Genomic DNA, 27,436 nt, shown 5'->3' with positions numbered 1-27,436 from the left:
GTGTAAAGAAATTTCTAACCTTGTTTTGATTATCTAATATAATGTCATCAAACACAACAACAGAATTATCGAGACATTCGTGAAGTGGCTTAACATCTGGTTCAAAAGTGGCTATATCCAGTCCATCATATAGCTTCATCAGCTGCTGATATTTTAATTGTTCCAAGCTCTTAGAGAAGATATACAAGTGCCTGTTTTTCCAGTCTAACCAGTTGGGTGCCAATAAAAAATTATCAACCATTAGTGTAGTTTTACCACAAGCAGATGGCCCAACAATAAGACACCTAATATTATCAGGTAGCAATTTGCCATTTCTCTTATTCTGCTGTTCAGGTTCTGGCAGCCTTTTTATAACATCCCAGGTGCTCATATTATTATTTTGTCTGCATCGATCCAGCTGTTTTCCGGATGACCCAGCCATTTGACAAGTAACTTGTTGCCTTTTCTGCGGATGATTTTTTCTATGAGATATGTGTCAGGCTGTTTAGTTTTGCTGAGTTCTTGTTCATAGAATCGGCCTTTGAGAATTTCTCCTCGATGATCTTTTATTATATATGTGTTAAGGGTCCCGGGTTTAACTTGAACCACTGTAAATAATTCAGTGCTCCAGTTTCTTGTAAAGCCTCTTTTGAATAAGTGCTTATATTTGCTGATTCTTACTTGATCGCCCACCTTGTATTTGGCCTTTCTTGTTGTTGGCTGGTATCTAGGATAATAAACAGTCCTGATCAATTTTTGCTCATCAGATGAAGTTACTTCAGAGGGTTTCATGTTGATTGTGGAATGGACCGAGTTGTTATATTTATGTAGAAGTTCTGGAAGAATATTAATCCATTTATAATTACCTTGGAGTGTAAATTGTTTATACATAAGATTTTTTAGGGTTCTGTTGAATCTCTCTACAATTGAGGCTTTGAGATCACTGTAACTCGAGTAATGTTTTATTGCCTGGCTTTTAATAAATTGTTGGAACACAGAATTATAAAATTCTTTGCCATTATCTGTTTGCAAATAGCGCGGGGATCTTCCACTCTGATTGATGATTGTTCTGATGGCTTCTGTAACACATTTTCCAGTCTTGGATTTGAGTGGCACAGCCCAGGCAAATTTTGAAAATGTGTCTATTACAGTGAGTAGATACTTGTAGCCCTTGTTGATTTTGTCTAAGTTTTTCAACTGCCCACTTGACAACTCAATCAAGTCGCTCTGCCATAAATCATCTATGCCCTTTGTGACTACTGGCAATCTCTTAAAATTATGTCTGGCTTGTTTGTGTAATTCATCAACAATAATTTGTCTAGACATAATATGTAAACAAGAATATTGCAACTATGGGGTGTTCAGCAGCTGATACTACAGGATTTTCTAAATATAATTTGTCCCCTATTTGTATTTTAAATTCCAAAGAGCCATCATCTTCAGTATAGGCTGTTTCTAATGTATTGGGATCTGTAAAATCCTCTAACTCTACACTGGTGATTTTTGGTTTGTTGTCAGCATTTGTTATTGATAAGGTGGGGTAGTGGTGTGCCTGTGGTTGAAGCCAATATTTGATCTTGATTGGTCTCAGTGTGCCTCCAACAAAAAACTGGTAATAAAATTGTGCAGGGGACAGCATATATATTTTGCCACCTGGTGTAAATGGTGAATCATATTCTTTGTTGGGGATGCTGTACAATTCAAGAATCACTGTATGTTTTGGATTCTCGATTATGCCTGTTATTTCTTTTTCTGCTGTAAGCAATCTGCTTGTTACAGATTCAAGGTGCTCATTGATGGTCCTAACAACATCATCATGGCCTGGCTTGATCTTTACGTCCACAACAAGTTTCTTGTATTGTTGCACAATCTCTTGAAGCTGGGTGGCAAAAACAGACAGAGCATTTGCTTGATTGGATTCCATGGTCCCTAGCTGTTGCTTGATATTAGCTACAATTTGTTGCAAATTTTCAATAACTGCCAATTTTGAATTTTGAGCAGTAAGATCATGGACCTGTCTTCTGATATCCTCAAACAGGGCATGCAATTCATTAATATGTTGATTGGTTGGTAGAGTGGCCACTGTCTGAGTGAGATGTTTGATCTCTGTCTGGATATTCTTGATATCTTCTGATTTCAATATCCTATTCACTGCCCTCTTAATATTTTTAAGTTCCTGTGATGTAGGAAGATTTGACACAGTATTCTGCAAAGATTCAAGTGCCAATTTTACATTGTTTAATTCAGAAGCATCAGCCACATTTTGCATAGCATTTTGGAGCAGGGCTATATCTGCCTGAGAGGGTGTTGATTGCTGTAAAATTTCAAGCTTTGTTTGGATATCATCTATCAAGTGATGAAAATGAGATAGCTCAGATTCAGTGTTGAGGTTTTCAAGCTTTGTGATCTGTTGTTGGACACTGACAAGAGTATCTACAATCCCAGGCAATCTGGATTCTAGTACATTTGCCAAATCACTTTGCACTGCTGCTATTGTACCTTCAAGATGGGTTATGGTACTTTGAATTTTTCCAAAATCTTCATATGTTTCAAGTTGCAGCTTAATATTTGCTACACTCCGAGTTATTGCATTCAAAGCATCAGAAGATGGCAAGTTGTTCATAAAATTTTCAAGTGTCTCAATTTTTTCTTTAACCTCGGCTATGGCATTGTTCAAGGGGTCCAGATTAGGTATCTGGAGTGACTGAATCTGTTCTTTTAGAGTGGAAATCACTAGATCAAAATCTTCTTGTGATTTTATGCTTTTGACAATTGTTTGGAGCTGTGCCTGGACATTATTTATCTGCTCTTCCAATTGTTGTTTCAATTGCTCAGAGTTGTTAGCCTGGGTCTTAAATTTGGCTTGAAGAGCTGCTACAGCTTCTTCTAAACTTTGAAAATTATCCAATGTGGCCAAATCAGTATATTTTTGAAGCAACAATTTGAGTTCAGAATCAATTTTAAGAAGAGGGTCCATGCATTGTGATTGTAAATTTGTAATTTCTAATTGAAGACTGGCATTGAGTGTGGTCTGTAAAGCTTGTAAATCACTTCTCAATTTCTTGACTCTGACATCAAGCATCAGAATCTCATCACTGTGATCTTCATGTCTTGTATGGCCAAATATATCATTAGGCATTTTTGTTTAGTGGTTATTTATTATAGAGTATCTGATTCTTAATTCTATAAAAAAGGGTATAAGCTTGTCATATGATCCCGGGACCTCAATATATAAGCAGTCACCAGCAGAAACAGTATAAACAGTGCCAGAAACCATGTTTGAGTGCTTAATTCTATAAATATTTCTCCCCACTGAAATTTTAACATCACCCTCAGGGGTTGTAATAAATTGCAATTGACCACCTACAGGTAATTGGTAATGATTTAAATTATTGTTAAATATGTACAATATTTTGCCTGTTTCATCATCATTATCTGTAAATATGCTGTTCAGATGAATAATTAACAAGCCACTCAGTTTAGACAGCATATCAGGAGAGGGTTGTGGTGTTGGCAGATCCATAATAGCCTGTTTTTTGAACCCAAATAAGTTCATAGGCATGTTTATTTATTTCAAATCATGCTCTGTAATTGAGCATTGATCCCCATTTTTCAAATCACAATGCCCCCATGGTAGAGTATGTATGCCACATGATAAAATGTATCTCTTATCATCATTTGGGTCCAGGGCCACTTTTCTTACAATATTTGAAGTCAGCAAGTGATCCTCACTCTGAATTCTGGATTCTGATGTTTTGATTAAATTCTGAGATTTGATGCAATTTTTATAATCTTCAAATACAAGCTCTTTTTCCACAGCTACTTTGCCAATGCCCTTGGCCTTTTTGACAACAGCACTACATGTTTTAAAACTATACACCTTGGCACTTAACCCAGCAAATTCCACAATAGCATCACCACATGTCTCATCTTTTAACTTGCCAGGTACCTTTTTGTTGTGGGGTTGAATTATTGTATGTTCACTGGTATCAAAGTATTGAAACAATTCAGGCTGTGACATATCTTGATAAACATCTTCTGTTTGAATATCAAGATCCGTATCCATGTACATCAGTTTTACACGATCACCATAAAAAGGTTTCAACACATCATAATACAATGTTAACATATGTAATTTAGACGATTCCAATATTGCAGCCCCTACATAAATAGGCTTATCAAATTTGATCTTTGTTTTCTTCATGTTGAAAAGTGCCATGTGCTCATCATAAATTCTTCTGTAATTGAAGTTGGGCTTTGCAACCAATTTTTTGCTCAGGCTGGGGTCAGTAATTATTTTAACATCGGTATGTTTTCTGACATTTTCAATAGTTTTGCCATACACTGAATTCACCATCAATTTAAACAAGCTCTTATCAAATTGGCTCTTTGCAGATGTTCGAAGCTCTGTATTTGTATCAATGTATGGTTTCAACCATTCTGAGTGCCTGAACCTTAAGACTTTGCCAATTTTGGTTACTTGGACACCATGTTTCATCAGGAACTGGAGGTTTTTGTAATATATGACATAGCCTTGTTTCGGCTCCAGAGTCATCATGAGCTTCTTCTGTTTAGAGCCAGGTGAGCACTGAACCTCGGGTATTGGGGGCAGATCAGAAAATTTATTGTGCAAATGATCAGGAATTATCAGATCAACCTCTAAGAATAGGCCATAGTTACTGTCATCAAAATTCTTAAGATTCTCAATATTGAAATCTTCAACCCATTCAAGCCCTGCATATGGCAGTTTTTGCATCATGGCATGACCATAGAGGCTGTTTGCATCTACATACAGTATATAATTTGATGGCCGTGCTGGATCATAATCAGGCATATATTTGTTATTTGCTCTGGCATATCTCTGGGAACATTGCACCATCCCCCCTCTTATACATTTCTCCATAAACAGATACTTATCTTGATCCTGGATCAGATCCAATTGCATGTTAGTGTTCAAAAACATTGCGGACCATGCTAGGCCCGGGGCACTGTAAAAATATATTGGGTCCAGTCCATAATTTTGCATGGAAGATTTTCTGAATGCCTGAATTATATCAGCTAAGAGGGTGACATCAAGTTTCAAATATGCCATGTGATAATCACCAAATGTCTGGCATTTTAAATTGTTCCACATCAACTGGGCATGGTGATAATCTTCATCAGTGATTCCAGATCCTCTGATTCTGCTGTAAAACTCTTCTTGTGGTGGCAGGGAACACTCATCAAATTTAGAAAAATCTGTAACATAGTCATATGGATATACACCCTTCCGCCTAATTAATTTCAGGTCCTGATTTGGAAACAATGCACGTGTGATTTTGAATTGATCATCAGATAATTGATTTGCCAGTGTAGGCAGGCTAGCCGACAGAAATCTGTAAGAATCAAGAAATCTTAAGTGAATAGGAACACCATCAACTTTAATTATCTTGCTAATAGATATATATTTCTCATCATTTTCAGCTAAAATATTTAAATTCTGCTTGTCAAACCCCTCGTACCTGATCAGATGATGGAAATCATAATTGGATGCTCCATGGCAAAATATGGGGATAAATCTTGGTCTCTTGATCTTAATATTACAGCTTTTACACAGGGCCATTAAGAATTTACCATCTGTATGAGAATGGTGTTTCACCTTGATATTTGCATCTGAAAATTCACAATCACATACCGGGCATTTTTCTGCATTGTTGAAATCCTCAATCTGTTTCTCTGTTAAAGGCAACATGGGTTTTGATTTTAATAAGTTGTTAGATGCTATGTCATGGCACTCATTTTCTATTCTATGTGCAAATATTTTGATGGCATTTGGTCCCACGTATGAATATTTTTTAATAACAACACCATCCTGTACAACTACACAACAAAAGCTGGAAGGCTCATGTCGCTGGTATGGTGTACTTGAAGATTCTTTGGGATCTGGATTGCAGAATGCAAGAGGTTTGAGGTTTGATTCAAAATCACAAGCAATATATACCGGGTGTTCCAACAAGGCTTCAAACTTTTTGAATTTGCAATTTTCACTTGGATTGGGCATCACCATATGAACAGGTTTATGGTTGCCACAGTATTTCAGATGCTCAATTAACTTGTTTTTTGCAATTTCTGCACTCTCTTCCCGAACCCCCTTCACCATTTTTTGACCATCAAATACAGTTAAGCATCTTCTGCACAACTTAAATATTGTATTGGATTTGTCTAGTTGTGTTCTCACTAAAGCTTGAAGATTTTTTATCAGAGTATAATGATATGTGCTATCTCCTTCAATTAAGAGCAGATCAATCGGAATAGCAGATTCATCATCAAGTGTACTGATTCTGAGAGGTGCTATCGGGCAATTGCCAGTGGAACAAATAAATACATTAATAGATAATTGCTTGCCATTGATATGCCTGGCCCTTTTTTCAAATTTATCAATATTCTGAACAGACATTGGATATTCTAAACCCTCCATTGCATCGTCAAAATCATGTTCATGCTGTTTGTAATAAGTTATTCGCTGAGGATCCTTTGAAACTGGATACAGAGCAGCTAAAATACACCACAAAAAGCATTTCTGGTCATTATTTTTTATATTGACCACGGCTCTTTTGTTTTTGATATTAGCAGGTAATGGCAGATATGTAGAACCTTTTAATGGGCTGAATTCAGAAATATTAACATATAACTTGTGTGGAGAACCGCATAGGCTCCATCCAGACTCTTTTGCTGCAAATTCAGAGTGTTTAATATTCAATTGATTTATCAAGCTGCTTATTATTGTGTCTGAATTTGCGTTTGAATATACTGGTACAGTTTCTGTTATGTGGGGCTGTGTAAATTTTGTGCCATTTGGTTTCTTATATTGAGTATACAATTTGAGGGACAGCTTATAAGAGCCATTTTGTGCATTTAGAATTGCCTGTATATCAGGTTTTTTACTGTTCAAAAAATTCTTAATGCCACATCTTGGCTCTGATACAAACCGATAATCCCTAAGTTGGGCATTAAAACTGCTATGGATAGGTTCATAGCGTGGCTGCTTTGCAGGTCCAGCATTAACAGGTGCTTCATGCTTCCTTTTCAGACCAGATGTGGATGGTTGTGAGGGCAATGCTGATGACTGTACATAAGAATTACACTTATGCCATTTGTAATATGCCTTGCTTAATATTTTATGGCATCTTGGACACATTTTTGTGGCTTTTCTGTATTTCTTAGAGTTACAAATACGGCAATGCCTAGCCCAATGAGAACTAGATATATTTTTATTACACTGATTGCAATATTTTTGTTTTGGCATTTTTTTCTTGTTGTTTATTATATAAGATTTTCTGGGCTTCAATTCAAAACTTTATACTTAATAAAAAATATCAGTTGGGTTCAGCAGTTAGTGGCTGAGCTGGTGCTTTTATACCCAAACAACAGCAGTAACTAGGTTTTGGTGATAGTTTTGCTGATGTACAACACACTTCACCAGGTTTAAAACCTCATCTCTATATCAACTAAATACAATTCAAAATTGGATTTTGAACTGTGCAATAAATATTCTGTAAGTCTCACTTGTGTTTATATTAACAGAACAATACAAAACCAGAATTGTATTCAGGATTGCATGTTTTCATACAAAAAAGCCATATTTTTGACAAGTTTATAAACAACAATCACACAGATATAGCTTTTACACACATGGCCGAATCTGTCTGAGCAGAGGAGGGAGGGGGGTTTCAGATTTGGGAGCTATCAACTAGCAGTAATTATTCTCAAAATCTCACTTGTGGACATATTATTTTGCCACATGTATTTCAATCTTAAATATTTTATCAGGACTCGAACCCCGAGCCTTTTGTTTACAAGACAACAATATTATCATTTTGCCATCAGGGGAGGCTTCATATTTTATGAGGACTTAAACCCGAACCTCCACACCTGAAAAATTGGGGTATAAGCCCCTCTTGCCATTGTCTTAAGTATGGGTAAATCTATCTGTTGAGCCCTCGCCTTTTCTACACTAGAAATTCAGAATTTCTTAAAAATCAGAGCATATCACACCTGAAGAATTGGGGTACGGGCCCCATCTTGGCATTGTTTTAAGTGTAAGCAAATCTGATTGTTCAATCAAATAGCCTCGCCTTTTCTACACTTGTAAGTGGCGCTGTCCCTACCGTAAATACCACTACTTACACACATGCACACACACACATACGTACATTTATCTCATCCTCAGTTCTTGGAACTTGGTCAAGGATCTACTACTTCCTATGGTCGGTGCAAGTGAACTAGGAAAACCACCAAACAGGATATCATTGTGGCTTTTGCGATGCCAGGAGTGCTATATGGCCCTGGCGATTCTGGGAATGAACTTTGAACACAACAGGATGTCATAGGTGCATCTGTTCTGGGAAGGATGCACCAGATGGGTACGAAAGTACCCATCACTTCCTTCGTAGGTGCAGAGGCACCTGCACATCCTTAATTCCTAGAAAGGACTAACTAAGTACACAAGCCACTCAGTGCAAGTGTCCCTAAGGGAGAACTGAGGACATACACAAATATAAAAAGGGCAGGATATAGAATGGAAAGGGTCAGTTGATTCTGAGAGTCCAGAGAGTCGAGAGTGCAGTCCTGATAATCCAGTCAGCCGAGGGGGAGTTCACCTACATCGATACCGAGACGCTGCCAGTCTACCTCGCTCCTCTCTACCTTAAGTGGGTAAGACGACGTTCCTTTCTTTCTCTAATATAACTGGTCATTTATTTAGCTAGAGTCAGGCCTTAGATTGTTGTACGACGCAACATGACCAATGTTTAATGCAGTATACAATAAACCATATTTAATCTACCTCTGTTGTGTTATGTTCTAGCGAGTAAGATTCCTTTTAAGTAACGTTTGTATCCCCAGAGCGTTACAGTTTGGTGGAGATGCGTTACTTTGCTAACGGCAAAGGCTCGACCCCTGTCCACTTCATTATGTACTTGTTAAAAATGTTACAGGCATAGGTAATCTCGTTTTGTCCTTCGTTCAATGTTGTCGGTTGTTCATTGTTCGTTTTGTGGTAACTCTGCTTCGTATGATGTTCATGTTGTGGATTCAAACTGATTGGTTGAAAGTTCCATTTTATGCTGATTGTGACATTACACTATGTTTTCTTAATGGTTCTTACACGTCAGCAAACCACTGGTGAACGTAAACCCCTCCTTACTGACGTTGTTACTTGTCCATTACCTGGTTGCTTAAGAGAAGCAATAAACACGCCATTACCCGCTGATAGCGAAGCATTAGAAATGCCAGACTCCGCGTCAAATCCTAGTACTTCAGGCGCTACGATGTGTACTTCCTCCAGAACACCGTCAATTCAACCCGATACATTTACCGCTGACACGGGTGAAAATATCACAGATTTTTTTGATACGTATAGAAGAGTTTCTTCCATATTGGGATGGACGGGATCGCAAAAAGTAAAATTTTTGCCTGCTTACTTAAAGAAAAGCGCATTAGCATACTGGGATTTGAACCGAACTACCTTAGAAAATCTAGAAGATTTCTCGCAGGTCGAAGAAGCTTTGACCAAAGCCTTTCAACCCGTTTTACCAGTTGGCCAAGCCTACCTTGACCTCGCAGCGCGGAAGAAATTGCAAGACGAATCGATAGAAAATTATTTCTACGACGTATTGAAACTGTGTAAGAAAGCCGACCCTAATATGAACGACGAAGGGAAAATTAACTTCATGTGTAACGGGTTACCGGCAAAAGACGCCGAAAAATTGGTAACTATGAACGCACAAACGCTGGACGAATTGTTAGCCAATTTACGTCTTTTAGAACGGGCGAAACGTCAATCCGACATTTCTTCACGTACTTACGCACAAGTAGTGAGAGGAAATAATGACAGACAACGAGAATCTTATTCCAACACGAGCAATCACACCCGTTATGTCCATACAATGGATCAATCACGGCATACTGACCGTTAGGATCAAAATAGGCAGACGGAGGATAATCATGGGAAAAGTAATCAAAGAAATACTGGTTATAATCAAGGTTCGTCAGCATTTCGTGGGTCTTACAGGGGCAAGTCAAACAATGCACAAAACAGTGGGAATACGTCGCGACAATGCTTTACGTGCGGATCTACCGGTCACTTTGCAAGAAACTGTCCTAGGCGTGTTTCATTTACACAGAGGGGAGGATATTCAACTGATCGTGGTCGTGGATCATTTTCTATTCAAGGCAGAAATTCACAGAATAATCGGCGAGGAAATTTCAGCAGGAATTACAGTAGAGAAACACGAAGTCCTTCTCCCTTCTCTGGAAATGCAAAACCCCCAAACATTTAAAGGGCCAGCGAAACAGGGGTCGTTTTAGCCCAAGGGAAGGAAAACCCCTGAGGAAACGAGCGTATCACGCCGAAACTTGTTCGTCATTCTTGTCAAATAATGATCACTCTTCTCAAAGACCTATGATTAATGTTAATATTTTCGGGAAAAATATACCCGCTCTTATAGACACAGGTAGTACTTGCAGTCTATTACATTTTGGAATGTTACCTCCACATTTTAGGATTTATGCACGAAAAACTGGATCTGTAACCCTATCCACTTTATCAGGAGTTGCATCAAGAAACACTCCAGTTTGTAATTTCCATTTCAGAATCGGGCAACATAAATTTACAATGCCATTGGCTATTTGTGGTAATTCTTCATTGCGTAATCGTATTATTTTGGGGGCTGATTTCTTTAACTGTTTTGTTAAGTATTTGACTCGAACCGGCGTAATGTTACGCAGATCACGAGATTCATTCATACCAAACGTAATCGAAACTCAGTTACCAATGAGTACAAACAAGATTCAAAACCGGGACAAAAACGACGATCAATTTAGTCTAGAGACGACAGTATTAGCTGCAGACAGTCAATATCCCAGACAAAGTAAAGATACTATAATGATTCCACGTATTTTTAATCATCCGCGTAAATTTATCTCTTTTGCTTTACCAGCTAATCGCGACGAAGTTCCACAGCAGGAAACAACATTTCGGCAAAAGGAAAATAATCCGGACGAAGACGCGGAAACACTCACGGACAATCTTCCTTCCGGAAGAAAGAGTTTTACACTGCCGCATTCTAATGATGTAACAGATAAGACTCTTTTTCGAGAGCTTCCGTTCTGCGACAAGAAGGAAAACGAGAATAATGGAAGAGCAGCGTCTAAACTAAAGGTTTTTTCAGCGCATTCAGTAATTTTAAAACCGTATGAATATATGGAACTGATAGTGACTTTTTCTCCAGCTGTTCCATCTAATCAAGATTTTGTTTTAGAGGTAAATAATGGTCTTTATAACCAATATCGCTGTTTAGTGCCAAGATTGCTTATAAATTCATCAACCACACTGCAAGTTCCTAGTATAAATATGAACCATTTTCAAGTCCCCTTTCCACAAAACTATGTTCTAGGTGTTTTGTTTAAACCGGAAGTTATTTCTTCTCCTCCGGAAGAAACGTCACTTGAATTTATCAACGCAATTCGTGACGATAAATTAAAGAGCGCATTCACGTTTTCAAACAAAGAGTTCAACGTGAAGACAGATTTGGATATTTCAAAAGATATAACTGATGAGCAGAAAAACGAATTGTTACAATTATTGGAACAATTCAAGGATTGTTTTGCGTCATCTCCCGAACAATTAGGTGTTACAAATGCATACGAGGTTACTATTCCACTTGTAGATGATATCCCAGTCCGACGTACTCCCTACAGGGTGTCCCCAAAGCAACGTGACTTTATTAAGTCGGAATTAGACAAAATGCTTAGTCTCGGGATTATCAAAGAATCCGAATCTGAATATGGAGCCCCAATTATTTTAGTAGCAAAAAAAGATGGCAATTGTAGATTGTGTGTGGATTTTCGAGGATTGAATGCGAAGATGAAGGTCCCAAATTACCCTCTTCCATTAATTTCGGATATAATACACTATTTGAGTGGTGTAAAATATATTTCTACGTTGGATTTGTATTCCGCGTACCATCAATTGAAAATTGCCGAGGAAGATCAATATAAAACCGCTTTAGTTAGTCCGGTAGGAACGTATGAGTTCACTAGACTCCCTTTTGGCCTTGCAAATGCACCAGCTGCATTTCAGCGATGTATTGACAAAGTTTTTGCTGGACTAAAATGGAACAGTTTATGCGTATTCTTAGATGACATTATAGTCTTCAGTGATACATGGGAACAACACATGGAAAGGTTAGAAAAGACGTTCCTTGCTCTAAGGAAGTCTAATCTCAAGGCAAAGCCATCAAAATGTCACTTCGCCTTTGCAGAAACAGAGATTCTGGGTCATATTATCAGTAGAGATGGGATAGCCACCGATCCGCGTAAGGTTTCAGCAATTCACGATATAGCAATCCCAACTAATTTAAAACAAGTTCGTTCCTTTTTGGGATGCGCGAATTTTTTTCGCCGTTTCATCCAGAACTTTTCTCTGATAGCTAAACCGTTAACAGACCTAACAAAGAAAGGTGTACCATTTAACATGGGAGAAAAACAAATTGCTGCATTTAATGAGCTTAAGCACCGTCTATCAAGTGCACCCATTTTACGACATTTCGATCCTAAATTAGCGATTGAATTACATTGCGATGCATCTCAGCTTGCCTTTGGAGCAATGCTCTGTCACGTCACAATTGACCAAAATAATCCAAAACGGCATATCACACAACCAATTGCTTTTGTGTCAAGATTGTTCACAGGAGCGCAGATAAACTATAGTATCTGTGAGAAAGAGGCCTACTGTTTAGTATTTAGTGTTCTACACTTTAGGCAATATTTAACGGATACGCCGTTCACGGCTGTCGTCGATAGCGCCGGTGCGTGCTGGCTACGCACAGCGAAAGATTTGACAAATCGTTTGGCTCGATGGAGTATTCGGCTTAGTACGTTTAACTTTACTATCCGACATCGTCCAGGAAAAGTACATTGCGTACCGGACTGTCTCTCCCGCTCAGCTAAAGAACCACTCACAGACCAAGAGCGCGATTTTATTGATCATGGAGACGCAATCTGTATTATCGATCAGCAGATCGGTACAACATCAAGTATGCGCTCTCAAGAAATTCGTGAACGCCAATTGCAAGATTCAGAGGTAAAAACTCTTAATTGAATTAAAAGAAAGGGACCCAACACATCTGTCTGTCCGTTATTATGACTTAATCAATGGTGTCCTATATAAACGTCATAATGACAGAAATCTACTTGTCATTCCAAACAATATGATACAGGACGTGCTGTCCGAAGTGCATGACTCGCCATATACCGGAGCGCATACAGGCCAAAGTAAAACTTTGCAAAAAGTAAATGAACGATTTTATTGGAAGACAGCTCGACGGGATGTTCACAATTACGTCCGTACGTGTCAATTATGCCAGGAGAAGAACTCTCCTACGGGTGTCAAACAGGGTTTACTACATCCCATACCTACGGGTAATATTTGTGAAAATTGGTCATCAGACATATTTGGACCGGTTACTTCTTCACATGGGTATAAATATATCCTATTTGCAATAGATGCACTATCCTCGTGGGTCGTTGCACAACCGTTAAAAAGCATATCAGCGAAAAATGTCGCTAACTTTTTGGTAAATAAGGTTTACACGGTGCACGGACCCATTAACACCTTGCTCACCGATAGAGGTTCAGTTTATAAGGCTGCTTTGGTAGAGAACATATTGGATGAACTTAAAATAAAGCATCTAAACACCTCAGGGTACCATCCGCAATGTAATGGGAAAGCAGAACGCATTAACAGAAGTTTCGCCAATATTTTAAGTAAATATACGGCACGTAACCAAAAGGATTGGTCCACATTTTTGAATCTAGTCGTATATGCATATAACGTAAGTCCACTAGAAGGGATAAATATTTCTCCATACGAGATAATGTACGGTAGGAAGCCCACATTTCCTTTGGAGGTAGGATTAAATTTTAATCCGACGGACCCTTTTTCCATGAAATTTAGAGAAAAGGCAAAAGATATCCAAGAATTGGTAAGAAAACTACACGACAAAAGACATCTAGCCTCTAAGCGACGTTACGATAGCAACAGAATAGAACCTACGTATCAGGTAGATGATTTAGTAATGGTTTACATGCCTGCAAAGAAAAAAGGACTTTCGGATAAACTGCGCAGAAAATACGACGGTCCTTATCGCATTACAGATGTCAGAGGAAATAATGTTTATGATTTACAGAAAGTCAGAGGACAGAAAACACTACGGGTTAATATTTCTCGGTTGAAAAAGTATTGGCCTCGACCAGGTCAATCGATAGATTAGATACGATTAACTTATCCTTCCATTATACGAACTCAACAAAGAGAAACGTATTTTTAACAGACGGGCTTAACATAGCGAAATTCGACAGAAGAGATATCAAGGGAATTTCATTTTAATCATCTAAATTAACGAACGAGGAAATTCTTTCATATAGGCAGGTCAGTAGACAGAATAAATGAAAAGAGGTGATTAATTAAGCAGTGTGATTAATCGGGACGCCGATTACATTACATACACTATTCAAAATAACGTAAGCACGCAAAGTACTGTGAGAGAATTTAATTCAGGTTGTCCGGATAACAAACCCGTCTCTCTCTTGATTACCAGTCAATTGTTTCCGTCAGGATATCACGGATGTACAGCTCGAGTAAAGGCAATGCACAACTCGTTTTAAATATTCACGTGATTCTTCGTCGGGATAACTCTTTTCTTCATTTACTTTAGACTCTTCGGTGGTTTTGTTACGCGAAAATAGGAAAGATGGAATAGACGAAACTATTTTATTGTCATGACACTAACACCTATCCTGCAGAATTCGTTTTCCGTCAACACTATTAAGAAGCGAAAACAAAATCCCTCTTCCTTATGAGTTATCTGAATACTGCGGTTGACGCTTTATCTGATTTCCGGTCGACAGCCTGAGTAGCTCCGAAATAACACACAATTGTTATCAATCTTTCGGATATTCTCTATTAACGTGAATATGAAAATAAATTACTTCTTTTCTGAATATACAATACAAAAGGAGTGCGAATTTTTACCATTCTTATTAATTTTTTTTTTCTCTTTTCCTTATTTCAGGCGTTTATACCACGATTCTCAATAGACTTCAGGTATAACATTATATTACAAATTTACGCGCAGTTGGAACGCTTTATTTTGCTCGAGCTATTAGCATATCTTTTAACAAACTGTATATGGGATTCTTATCCTTATTAATTTTTTTTTACTACAGTAATTTTTAAAGCTTTCGCTCTATGTCGCCTAAAGTGATAGGGAAAATCACAGTGGAAGGATTAGATCTGGCAATTACGCAAGACGGCCCTCAATTTCAATCTATTGTAGACGGTTTAGCCTCTCGCCTACATGTTTGCACACCGCGAGTCCTAGAACAGTCTAAGGTTGAATCAATAAATAAGCATTTGCTCATTCTTTATAAAACACAGACGGCAGATAAATTCTTTGCCGATTGTGCAGAAATTGTCAACAATTTCGTAAGGCTCCACATTAAAGCAGGTATATACAAGAATTTTCCAAGTACCATAGATACTAGAAAGGACGACAGGGACGCCGTTGATTTGTATACCCAATTCGACGAGCTCTTACCTCACAAGGCGCCGTAAGAAATATAGTTGTAGAACTCTATTCCATGGTTAATATATCATTGACCAAGATTTACACCTAAATATCTGATTATTTAAAGGCAGATTAAGTTTCTTCACTAGTACATTATGTTTAGGAAGAAATAATATGCAGTCATGAGTATCAACGTTGATCATTGGTTCCATAGGTTAAGTACTGAAACATTTTTTATTCCTCCTATAGGAGATATTCGTGACCACGTATGTGAGTTAGTCATATTTTCCGAGTTGTTTTTATTTGTCAAGTTTGTTAATGGATGTGAAGTAGAGGCTCACATTAAAGACAACTTTTTGCAAGATTCGTTGCAGAGAATCAAACATTTTGTAGCTAGGTGCTATCGCAACTACGATTTAGATTTCATGTTCGACTGTGAATTTCAGGCTAGAACAGGCACGCTTGAATTAATTGCTTATTAAAAGGCTTATTAGTGAATATTTTTTTTTCCTTAAGATGGGCGATGAAAGTCAAGATTCTTTTTCAAGTATCACTACGTTACCCTATGTATCATCAGACGATAATATGTCTATTGCAGACGATAGTCCTTTTGAAGCATATGGACGTATACTATCAACGCATGATTTTGAGTCGGATATTCTTCCAGAATACCCTTCTCTCCCTTTTCAGTGGAATTATCCCAACGCCATGGATATTCAGGCCTGTTTTCTTCTTCCAATGCCTAATGAAGAAATTGAGCTACTTATTTTTGTTTTTATGAATGTCGATTTTATCCAGGCATTCATTTCAGGTGAAAATCCTTTCATTGACGAGGGAGTCAATATTTTACCTATGGTCCTAAATCGTAGTTCAATCGCATATGTGTATGTAACTCATGACTTTGTGAAATTCTTACGTAATGGGCTTGATATGTTATCTTCCCCACAAGAACGTGTTTCGTGGCTTAATGAACGTTCCTCAGAATTGAGGACGTTTGTAACTTCCGTCATCAATTTGGCGGGAGATCTATGGACGCTACATTCACATTATGACCCAAGCACGGGTTATTTGCATTACTGGCCCTGCTTTCTGGAAGCATTTATTGGTCTCTATGAAGACTAATACCTTCATGTCTTCATGATGTACATAGCTTCGGGTATTATTAATATATATATATATATATATATATATATATTTTTTAGTAGGATTAAGGATATATTGTATTTACAATTCCACTAACCTTGGAATTTTAACTAAAAGATTAACTTACCTCTGTTTTTGTACAGTTCATGTTTCATATCGCGAGCATTACTAGTTTTTGATCGATATCATTAATAGTATTAGTTTAGTATTAGGGATTACTCTTATTAGGTTCATAAGTACACTTTGTTAGTACTATTGGGCGCACACAATTCATATTTTTAATTGTACATAGTTTAATAGACCGTTCGGCATCCCACCACCTCGCTGATAACTGGGATGGGAAATTTTCTTTTCCTGTGTGATGTCGTATGTTCACCCAGCATCTGCATACAGTGTACTCAATTTAGCGATTATTTTGTTTTACTTTATATTGGTACATTTTCTTATTCGCCACGCTTCGGGACGAAGCGCCTTTTCTAGAGGGGAAAATAAAATGTGAGATTGCAGTTGCTTATACGTTCTCTAGTTTCAGAACCATGAACTTCCTAATAGTACTATTATGCGTAAATGTTGGTTGGGCTATTCCAACAATTAGACTCATGCCGGGGGCCTATTGGAGACAGCTTCCCAAAGTGATCCTCTACGAAGGAAGTGTTCCGCTCACCTACAAGGAGAATCTTCCCCATAAGGATGTGGTCGATCAATCTCTTCTCGATTTGGCAAAACAGGAAAAGGTAAATATTCTATTGACGAATCCTGAGGACGAAATCTTCAACTCATTGGATCAAATGGTAGGTAATTTTCAGCAACTTTTTGTGTTACATTTAAATAATACTGATATAGAATTTCCATCACCACCTGATGAGTTTCCAAGAGCTAAGCGGGGATTAGGTTTAAATTTTATTGGTAATTTTGCAAATTGGTGCTGTGGGATATTAAGTGAAAACCAATTCCATGATATCCTCGTGAACGAACGTACACTGAATTCAGAAATACACAAGGTCACTTCTAGCTTGAAAAATGAACATCAGGAAGTGCATTTATTAAAGTCACAAATACGCGATTTAATTCAGCAAACAAATAGTTCTTTATATACTATTGAAACACAAGTTAATATTTTAAAAGCAAACTTCGGAGAACATCTTAAGACGCTAACTGCGAAAGCAAATAACACAAATCACAAGGTAAATTTAATGGCTTTAAAATCAGTTGTTTTGCATCAATTATTAATGAGTTCTACAATTAATTCCGAAATGAGAGAATTACGAACCGCATGTTTCGCAAACAAGATTCCATTGTATTTAATTACGCCTCAAACACTGAGACGAGACCTTAAACAATTAAAATTTACACTAGCAAAAAATGGATATCAGTTGGCCATACCAACTTCTAATTTAATGAAATATTATACTGTACCATTGGCTCACTGCTTGTTTTCTCCTAAGCAAGTAGTTGTTACGTTAAAAATCCCAATCACGAAAATGGGAGATAATCCTATTCTTGAAGAATTTCTCACTGTACCTTTCCGCTGGCAAAATAACACTTGCAACATAATTCACCCACCGTTATTTTCAGCCACTAGTACAAATTCCGTTCGACTTTTATCAGGTACATTTCTCGCCACTTGTGACCCACACAATTCACCAATGTGTTATTTACCTCGTTTTGGTCACGACGCTACACTTGGCAGTTCTTGCGCCCAGAAGATACGATTAGGTGCTACGATTAAGGAACTAGCAGGACATTGCATGTTTCAATGTTATGAAGGAAATAATGTTATCATTACGGAAGTTGCTCAAGACCATTATGTCGTCACAAATCCACCACCTCAGATTCACGGCGAATGTAGCGATAAGGCAGTCACTTTAGAAACTTACGATACAGAGCCAGGAGCTCTGGAAATCACTCTTCCATGCAGTTGTTCACTAACAATAACCGATACTACGGCTATTCCAAGAACATTCCCTTGTGCTAGTCAGACTAGTGATAATCTACACAGCTATCATATTCTACCCGCCTCCTGGGGTAAAATACCAACAATGAAAATAGACGTATTATTCGCAGGGAGTAAAGCGGCAGAATTTAATCACTTTAACGATTGTTTAGACGCTGATTGGCCTAAGAAAATACCATTTCTAAAGATAACAACACAAACCGAATCAGTTAAAGATAATGAGGATTATACTGACAGCTTACAGGATATCGATACCGATATCTCAGACGGAAATTTAATTAAAATATCTTTTGGTCTCGTGTGGAATGTTATCCTTACTCTCACTGTAGTATGGATAGTTTATAAATATCGTATGATAACAGCTCAATTAATGGCACTTAAGCAAGTACAACCCGCAGATGCATTGGAAACATCACCAGAATTAATTCAGGATATTATAAGTTACTCAACAATTACGTTAATGATACTCTTGGTAATTATTTTTATGTATTGGATATTTAAGAAATATGTGAGACAGTGTTGCAGACATATAACCCTAATAAGATCAAGACAGACTGTTCCGTCTACCCAAGTGTTATTTCAGAACGACACTTCCTCTAATGTACAGATGAACCCTGGAATCAAAACAAGACCTAAACCTCTACCACGTAAACTCAATATGGCACATAAACCTGTGCACCTCTCTATGACAGCATGACTAGTCGTGTTGATTTCTATCTTTCAGTCTTCTATTGTAAAAGTTGAAAGCTTAACCATGAGAACATTCGTTACATCTGGAATATATATGACCGAAATTGAACCCCCTATCTTGTATGAAACTTCAGTACCTCTACTATACCAACTACATTATAGTGAGGCATCTTCTGAAATTATAGACTGGGAAAATCTACCTTCATCTATAGGAAACACTCCTATTACCACCGACCCTTCACTTCAAGGATGGAGCTATTTCCTTATTACGAAAACCCATATCCGAACTCTATTTTTAAAAGAACAAGATATCACTAAAATTCGATATCGAATCCTACAATTCCCAGCAACAGACTGGATTAATATCCAACGTCTTGATCTTGCTAATGCACCCCACGTAATGCATATCCTAATTACTGCTTGTCAAAAACGAAAGATACATCCAGCGATAATATCCTTCCACACGCTAGCACAACATATTCAGACGCTGGAAAGTAAGGTAACCAAGTATAATTACACTCTGGCTATATCGTCCAATAACTTAGGACAGTATTTTAACGTACCGATTTTAGAATGTACTATTGGACCCAACTACACCTTACTCGCACTAAAAATACCTCTTATCAGGAAACACTCTACTATACAAGCATATAACTTGAGACCTTTACCTTATCAATTTGACCAGCGTGTTTGTCAAATACAATTGACAACAGACGTAATATTATTCGACGAACACGAACATACTTATTACGAACACTTTTGTTCCATATCAACTGATATTTTATGCTTTATCACGCCTGTCAGAAACATTTTTACATCGGAATATCGATGTATTGACTCTATAGTTAAACAAGAAGTTCAATCAGTAGTGCAACACTGCCCACTACAATGTCATGATGAACCGATATTAAACTTACCTGTATTATTGAATGTTTCAACTTATTTAGTATTACCATCTTCAGATGTTGAGATCACAGTAAAATGTGAAAGTATACTCTTTAGTTTTAAACGTAATTCCCCTCATGGCACTTTAGTAGTACAACTAGGATGCCAGTGTGTTATGTGTATTGCTTCGCAATGCTATCGAGCACAATTTCCATGTATTTTACCAAATCCTACAAAAGCGCAGATCTCGCAGTTTCTGCCCATACATTGGATAGATCAGAACAACACCAATGATACCGAATACGAATGTACTGCCAATATTATTGAAAAGCCTATATGCAAAGTAGTGAATCAACCTACCGAAACGTCTATACAAAATGTGACGTCCTTGGTACATATTCATGTATGGCTTAGTCTAGTGACATGCCTGTATATCTTTCTCACGGCATGGATCTCTTATAGGATCAATTGCAGAAAGCATAAGGCACAAAGAACCACTTCTGTTCCTGTGGCCATAAGAACTAAATTAGATCAGGCACCTAATTATGAAGCTCCACGATGCCCAATCTACGAAAGTATTTTAGAATAACGTATGTATCAATTGCTAAAGATATGTTAGTTTCAGAGCCTGGGACAACTATAAAAATCGAAGCCAGCCTCTCCGGGGATCCGGCAGTAAACCAGCCGCAGTACCATTCCAATGGACATCAGGAAGAGGAAGTGGACTCCAGGTCAAGATGAACAAGGAAGTGGAAGTTCAAGTGCAAAATAATGGAAAATAATAGACGCTCAAATACATAAAGACTATTCCGATAGAGCAATGTAACTCACCATATATATATATATATAATTGTATTCAAGTATAATACTTCTAGTATACTAGATTCCGGATAAATAAGTGACCAGAGTAAGATAAGAATAATGAACTGCAATATAGCACAGTCAATAGTTCCTTACGCAAGGATACTCCAATACTTAATATGATTAGATGGAGACCATCTAAGCTAGGGTGGGGCGTAATGTAACGTACAGAAACCTGGTAGTTACATAATACTGGCATTGTTTCGAACTAAGGAAAGACAAGAAAAAGATACACACATGCACACACACACATACGTACATTTATCTCATCCTCAGTTCTTGGAACTTGGTCAAGGATCTACTACTTCCTATGGTCGGTGCAAGTGAACTAGGAAAACCACCAAACAGGATATCATTGTGGCTTTTGCGATGCCAGGAGTGCTATATGGCCCTGGCGATTCTGGGAATGAACTTTGAACACAACAGGATGTCATAGGTGCATCTGTTCTGGGAAGGATGCACCAGATGGGTACGAAAGTACCCATCACTTCCTTCGTAGGTGCAGAGGCACCTGCACATCCTTAATTCCTAGAAAGGACTAACTAAGTACACAAGCCACTCAGTGCAAGTGTCCCTAAGGGAGAACTGAGGACATACACAAATATAAAAAGGGCAGGATATAGAATGGAAAGGGTCAGTTGATTCTGAGAGTCCAGAGAGTCGAGAGTGCAGTCCTGATAATCCAGTCAGCCGAGGGGGAGTTCACCTACATCGATACCGAGACGCTGCCAGTCTACCTCGCTCCTCTCTACCTTAAGTGGGTAAGACGACGTTCCTTTCTTTCTCTAATATAACTGGTCATTTATTTAGCTAGAGTCAGGCCTTAGATTGTTGTACGACGCAACATGACCAATGTTTAATGCAGTATACAATAAACCATATTTAATCTACCTCTGTTGTGTTATGTTCTAGCGAGTAAGATTCCTTTTAAGTAACGTTTGTATCCCCAGAGCGTTACAAAGATCAATGTCTTTCTCGCTCCCTGACTTACTACTCTCGTCTGAAGAGGGCAGAGTTTTCTCCGGAGGAGTGGGCACGGGAAACTCAGGGCAATGTGGCACAGGGGCTATGGCTGAAGGTATATCCGGATATATGATAGCTTGCGCATTCTTTCCAGCCCGACGTTTCGAAGGACCCACCATGCAAAAGTAGCAATTACTGGAGTGATCAGTGGGATGTAAGGGGTGACCTTCCACGTAGTACACCCACATGTCAACCTCACATGTTCCCCGTAAGCGCCCAAAAGTCAACCTCACTTCCACATAGTGCACCCTGGACTAAAGACTAACGAGGCTCTGGCGACTGGCACAATAGCCAGTATAATTTTGTGTGTGTTGTTTTGTTTTTTGTCCTTGTGTGTGCTGAGTGCCCGTTTACAGCCTCAGCTTTTAACAGAAGTCAGAACATTTTAAGATGTTTAGTTATACAATGTTAGAGCTGTTATTTGTAATGGTAAGGGGCTGGCTCCCGTATAATGTGACGGGAGAAAAATAGCCTAAGTGCTGACGCTCCAACAATTTTAAATTCAAATTCAAATTCACATGAGATATGTAGATACATATTTAATATGCACAAAATTATATACTTTTATTAACTTTTTCAATCAGGTGTACAACTGCACACAAACCTTGTGACTTAGGTGCACTAGCAACTTACAAAACAGGATGTATAATTTAACATTAATGTGGGTAAAAATAAAGTACATAGCTGTTTATTAAATGTTAAACATGTAAGGTATTAGTAAAAGTAATGTTTCAAAATACATTTGAGATAAACAAAAGATTCTAGGCCTCTTTAAGAAAACCGTAAATATTTAATATATAATTGAAATTATTAAAATTTTACATTTTAATTTTCCGTCTTACCTTCCAGATTTTTTTTCCAGTTCTCGCAGGTGAAATGAGGTGCCCAGGTTTTGTCGTGTTCCCCTACAGACATGCCGAAATATGTTCTCTATGCTTCACACAGTTTAGCAAATTCTTTCACAGAGTACTTATTTCCTCTTTTCTTGATAAATTGGCCACAGACATATACTACAGCCTCTTGATGCCATTGTTTTGAATTTTCTGAATTTGAATTTAAAATTGTGGGTGCGTCAGCACTAAGGTTATTTTGCACCCGTCACATTATACGGGGTCCAGCCCCTTATCGTTACAAATAACAACTCGAACGTTGCAGAACTAAAATCGTAAAATATTAAAATGTTCTGACTTTCCTTAAAAGCTGAGGCTGTAAAGGGACACTCAGCACACATAAGGACATGAGGTATGGGGTGTAAGGGGTACCTTCCCCGTAAGCGCCCAAAAGTCAACCTCACTTCCACGTTATTACACCTTGGACTGAAGACTAACGAGGCTCTGGTGACTGGCCCCATGGCCAGTATAATTTTGTTTGTGTTGTCCTGTGTTTTGTCCTTATTTGTGCTGAGTGCTCCTTCACAGCCTCAGTTTTTAACGAAAGTCAGAAGATTTTAATATTTTATGATTTTAGTTATGAAACGTTAGAGTTGTTATGTGTAACGATAAGGGGCTGTGAGGAATAATGTGACAGGTGCAAAATAGCCTTAGTGCTGACGCACCCAACATTTTAAATTCAAATTCAATTATCTTCTATATTCGTAATGAGAAAAAAACGTGTACTGGAGAAGGATAAATCTCAAAATATCATTGTCCTGGTTACAAAAACAAAGTTTATGAGGAATAATTACCATTTTCTATACTTTTGGAACACAAGGAATTAGGAAATAACAATTATTACCCAGGAACAGATTTTTTTTTAAATTACATTGTGTAATTCAGTTTCCTCGGTTTTTTCCTCTCCCTTGGCCCTTCTACATCTGTATTAAGGTCAGATGTGCCTCCCACTCTCTTTAATTTTGACCTTGCACTTTCCTATGTAGCTGAGAAGTGGAAGGGTTGAAAAGTAATTTTAAATCATAACTAATACATAGCAACTGAAACAAAATATAACCACAGCAGTGCAAGCTATTTTTTCAGAAAATTTGTAATTTTAGGGGGGGGGGAGACCAAAATGTAGTTTAACATTTCAATATTTCAAATTAATTGTATTAATAATACTAAAATATAATGAACATTTTGAATTAGCAAATTGCTGTAAAAAGTAATGAGTAACCAATAACTTTTCTTAACTTTCATGTTATAGGAAAACAAGATATTAATTCTGGATGGATATATTGCCAGGTATTCTCTGGCTTCCTCATTTCTGTAACCACTTTTTTCACCTTATCATTCATACTGAAGGGTGGCCAATAACAAAATCCATTGCTGAACCATGTTGTGGGCACAACATCAATTTCATTTAAGCCACAGAAATGGATAATATGGAAATGATTTTCCATTGTTCTAACCTGTAACAACAATGCTATTCTAATTTAGTTTTGCATGTCATAAGTTTGAATGTCCACCCCCCCCCCCTCCACATACAATTGTGCAAAACATTAAGCTAACATTAACATAAGTGGATATTGAAATGACTATGTCACACACATACAGGTTTGGTTCCCAGTGGAGTAGCAGTGGTGATTTGAATTTCTATTTAACTATATGTGTACTTGCAAGCAGATACATGCTAAAGTGAACTCATAATAAACTGGCAATCATACATTCAATATTTGACACAACTGATAAATGAAATTAAGCTCAAAAAAGAGAATTACTGTAAGGTGGTCAAACCCGATATGCTGCACAAATTATTTCAAATTCTTAAACTACTAAGATATGTTAGGTACATCGTTATTTCAAAACTAAAGATTCTACTCACAAAGTCAAATAATGCAAAGATAGAATATTAAGATTACATTATGCGTACATTATGTGCTATGTATCTGATGTGTCGTTGATTGCCTGTGGCGTCACATATGCGAGATCGTCCGCTACCTCATATTAGGGACCATCCTCATATTAGACGTCTTTACTCTATCATTCCTCTCTACCATAAACATTAGCAAAAAGTGGCAGAAAAGTGATGCAAAATAAACTAAATCAATTAAAATCATTTCAGAAGCTAACTTTACCAAACAGCAACTGTGCAAATAAATATTTAAAAGATAAGAAGCAGCTTAGTGGAGGCACGCTACAAAGTGTTTTGGATCTCATTTTAAACTAAGGTTCACTACCCTTTGACCTATCTGATCATGTACGCATAATGGTTAATTACAAGATCAAGAACACTTAAAATAGCATGAACTAATAATCAAAATCTTTTATACTAATGATATATATACACAGCAATAGAATGACTACACGGGGTGTAAGGGGTACCTTCCACGTAGGCGCCCAAAAGTCAACATCACTTCCACTTAGTACACCCTGGACTGAAGACTAACGAGGCTCTGGTGACTGGCACTGTGGCCAGTATAATTTTTTTGTTGTCCTGTTTTTTGTCCTTGTGTGTGCTGAGTGCCAGTTTACAGCCTCAGCTTTTAACAGAAGTCAGAAGATTTTTAGTTATGTAACGTTAGAGTTGTTCTGTGTAATGATAAGGGGCTGGCCCCCGTATAATGTAAAGGGTGCAAAATAGCCTAAGTGCTGATGCACCCAAACTTTGAAATTCAAATTCAAAGAATGACTACACTTTTATCATACAAGGATACCTCTTGATCACATGTACAGAGTGATCAACTGCAGGACCAAGAACACATCAAATTTCACGAGCTAAAAATGGAAATACTTTGGAACAGCAATGGAATGACTAAAAACAAAAATATGTTAAAAGTATTAACTTTCATCTACTTACGTAAGTGAGTATGTATTCGTATGTAAACTACGTTTCGGAAGCTTTACTGCTTCCTTCTTCGGGTGGTCGTATTTCAGGCTCGGAACATCAAGCCACGTCGGAGAAGTGTCACACGAGGATACTAGGTAAAAGGTTGGGGTTAAAAACACTTCATTGTGCTCGACACATACACATTTTAAACTACTTTTGTTAAAAACTCTTAGAACTCACGAAAATACTCTGAAAAATGGCCACCTGACATCATCTAACACATGTTCCTGCCTGTCTGTCCAATGTATTCCATACCGCAATCGCACTCGATCTTATAAACCACTTTTTGTTCGTCTGGGTTACTTCGGATTTTTACCCCCTCTTATAATCTGTGAAATGCTTTTCAATATTTCTAGGGGCTTTCGTCCCGCATTTTGCACCATACTTTTTCACCGTCTTTTCAATTTTCTCCGTGAGTCCTTTCCAGTACGGGATCCCAACATAGTGAACTTTACTATCCAACTCTCCCTCCTCAAATTTCTCCTTTCCTAACCTGCTAACGATATCGGAGTTCTCCTTCGCGATATTCTTCCTCGCTCTTCTGGCTAACACATCCAGTTCATATTCGGAGTACCCATTCTTCAATTCTACCTCTATTATCCATGATATTTCCTTTTCTTTTTCCACGGCGTTACTACATAACCTCTCAGCCTTACAAAAAGTTTAAATAAACATTCGATTTAACCCTACTAGAATGTTCGGATGTTTTATTAATATAAAGATTGCCTGCTAGGGGTTTATAAAATACTCCCGTTCTTATTCCCTTTTCATTTGAATTTGATTTTAAAATTGTGGGAGCGTCAGCACTTAGGCTATTTTGCTCCTTTCACATTATACGGGGGCCAGCCCCTTATCATTACAAATAACAACTCTAACGTTGCATAACTAAAAATCTTAAAATGTTCTGACTTCTGTTAAAACCTGAGGCTGTAAATGGGCACTCAGCACACACAAGGACAAAAAACAGGACAACACACACAAAATTATACTGGCCATAGTGCCAGTCGCCAGAGCCTCGTTAGTGTCTAGTCCAGGGTGCACTACGTGGAAGTGAGGTTGACATTTGGGTGTACTATGTGGAAGATCACCCCTTATTCCCTTTTCAGTTTTAATAATCCTTAAGTCCAGGTAGTTAATTTTCCCGTCTTATAAGTTCTCCCTTGTGAAGCCTATTCTGTCTTCTTGATTCTCTAATTCAGCAAAAATAGTGTTAAGAACCTTTTCTTTTCCGATTATAAGGTCATCGTCTACATATCTACCATACTACTTTAAGCCTACTCCGACTTGTTCCAAAACAGCTTTTTCTAGGTAATGCAAGAAAATATTTGCCGCAAAACCCGATATTGGGTTGCCCATCACTAATCCTTCTTTTTGTCGAAAAATCTTATCGTTCAAACGGAAATAATTGTACCCGATTACAAGAAAGAACCACCTGACGTATTCCCATGCTACTAATATATCCACGCCATGGAGTAGGATATTTAATAATATCATTATTTAATAACAAATATTTAAGTTATAAAGAGAGGTT

The sequence above is a fragment of the Lepisma saccharinum genome, chromosome 12, assembly GCF_977018435.1.
Source record: "Lepisma saccharinum chromosome 12, izLepSacc3.1, whole genome shotgun sequence".
NCBI lineage: Eukaryota > Metazoa > Arthropoda > Insecta > Zygentoma > Lepismatidae > Lepisma > Lepisma saccharinum.
The sequence above is the reverse complement of the archived record's forward strand: the minus strand, read 5'-3'. Positions refer to the sequence as shown.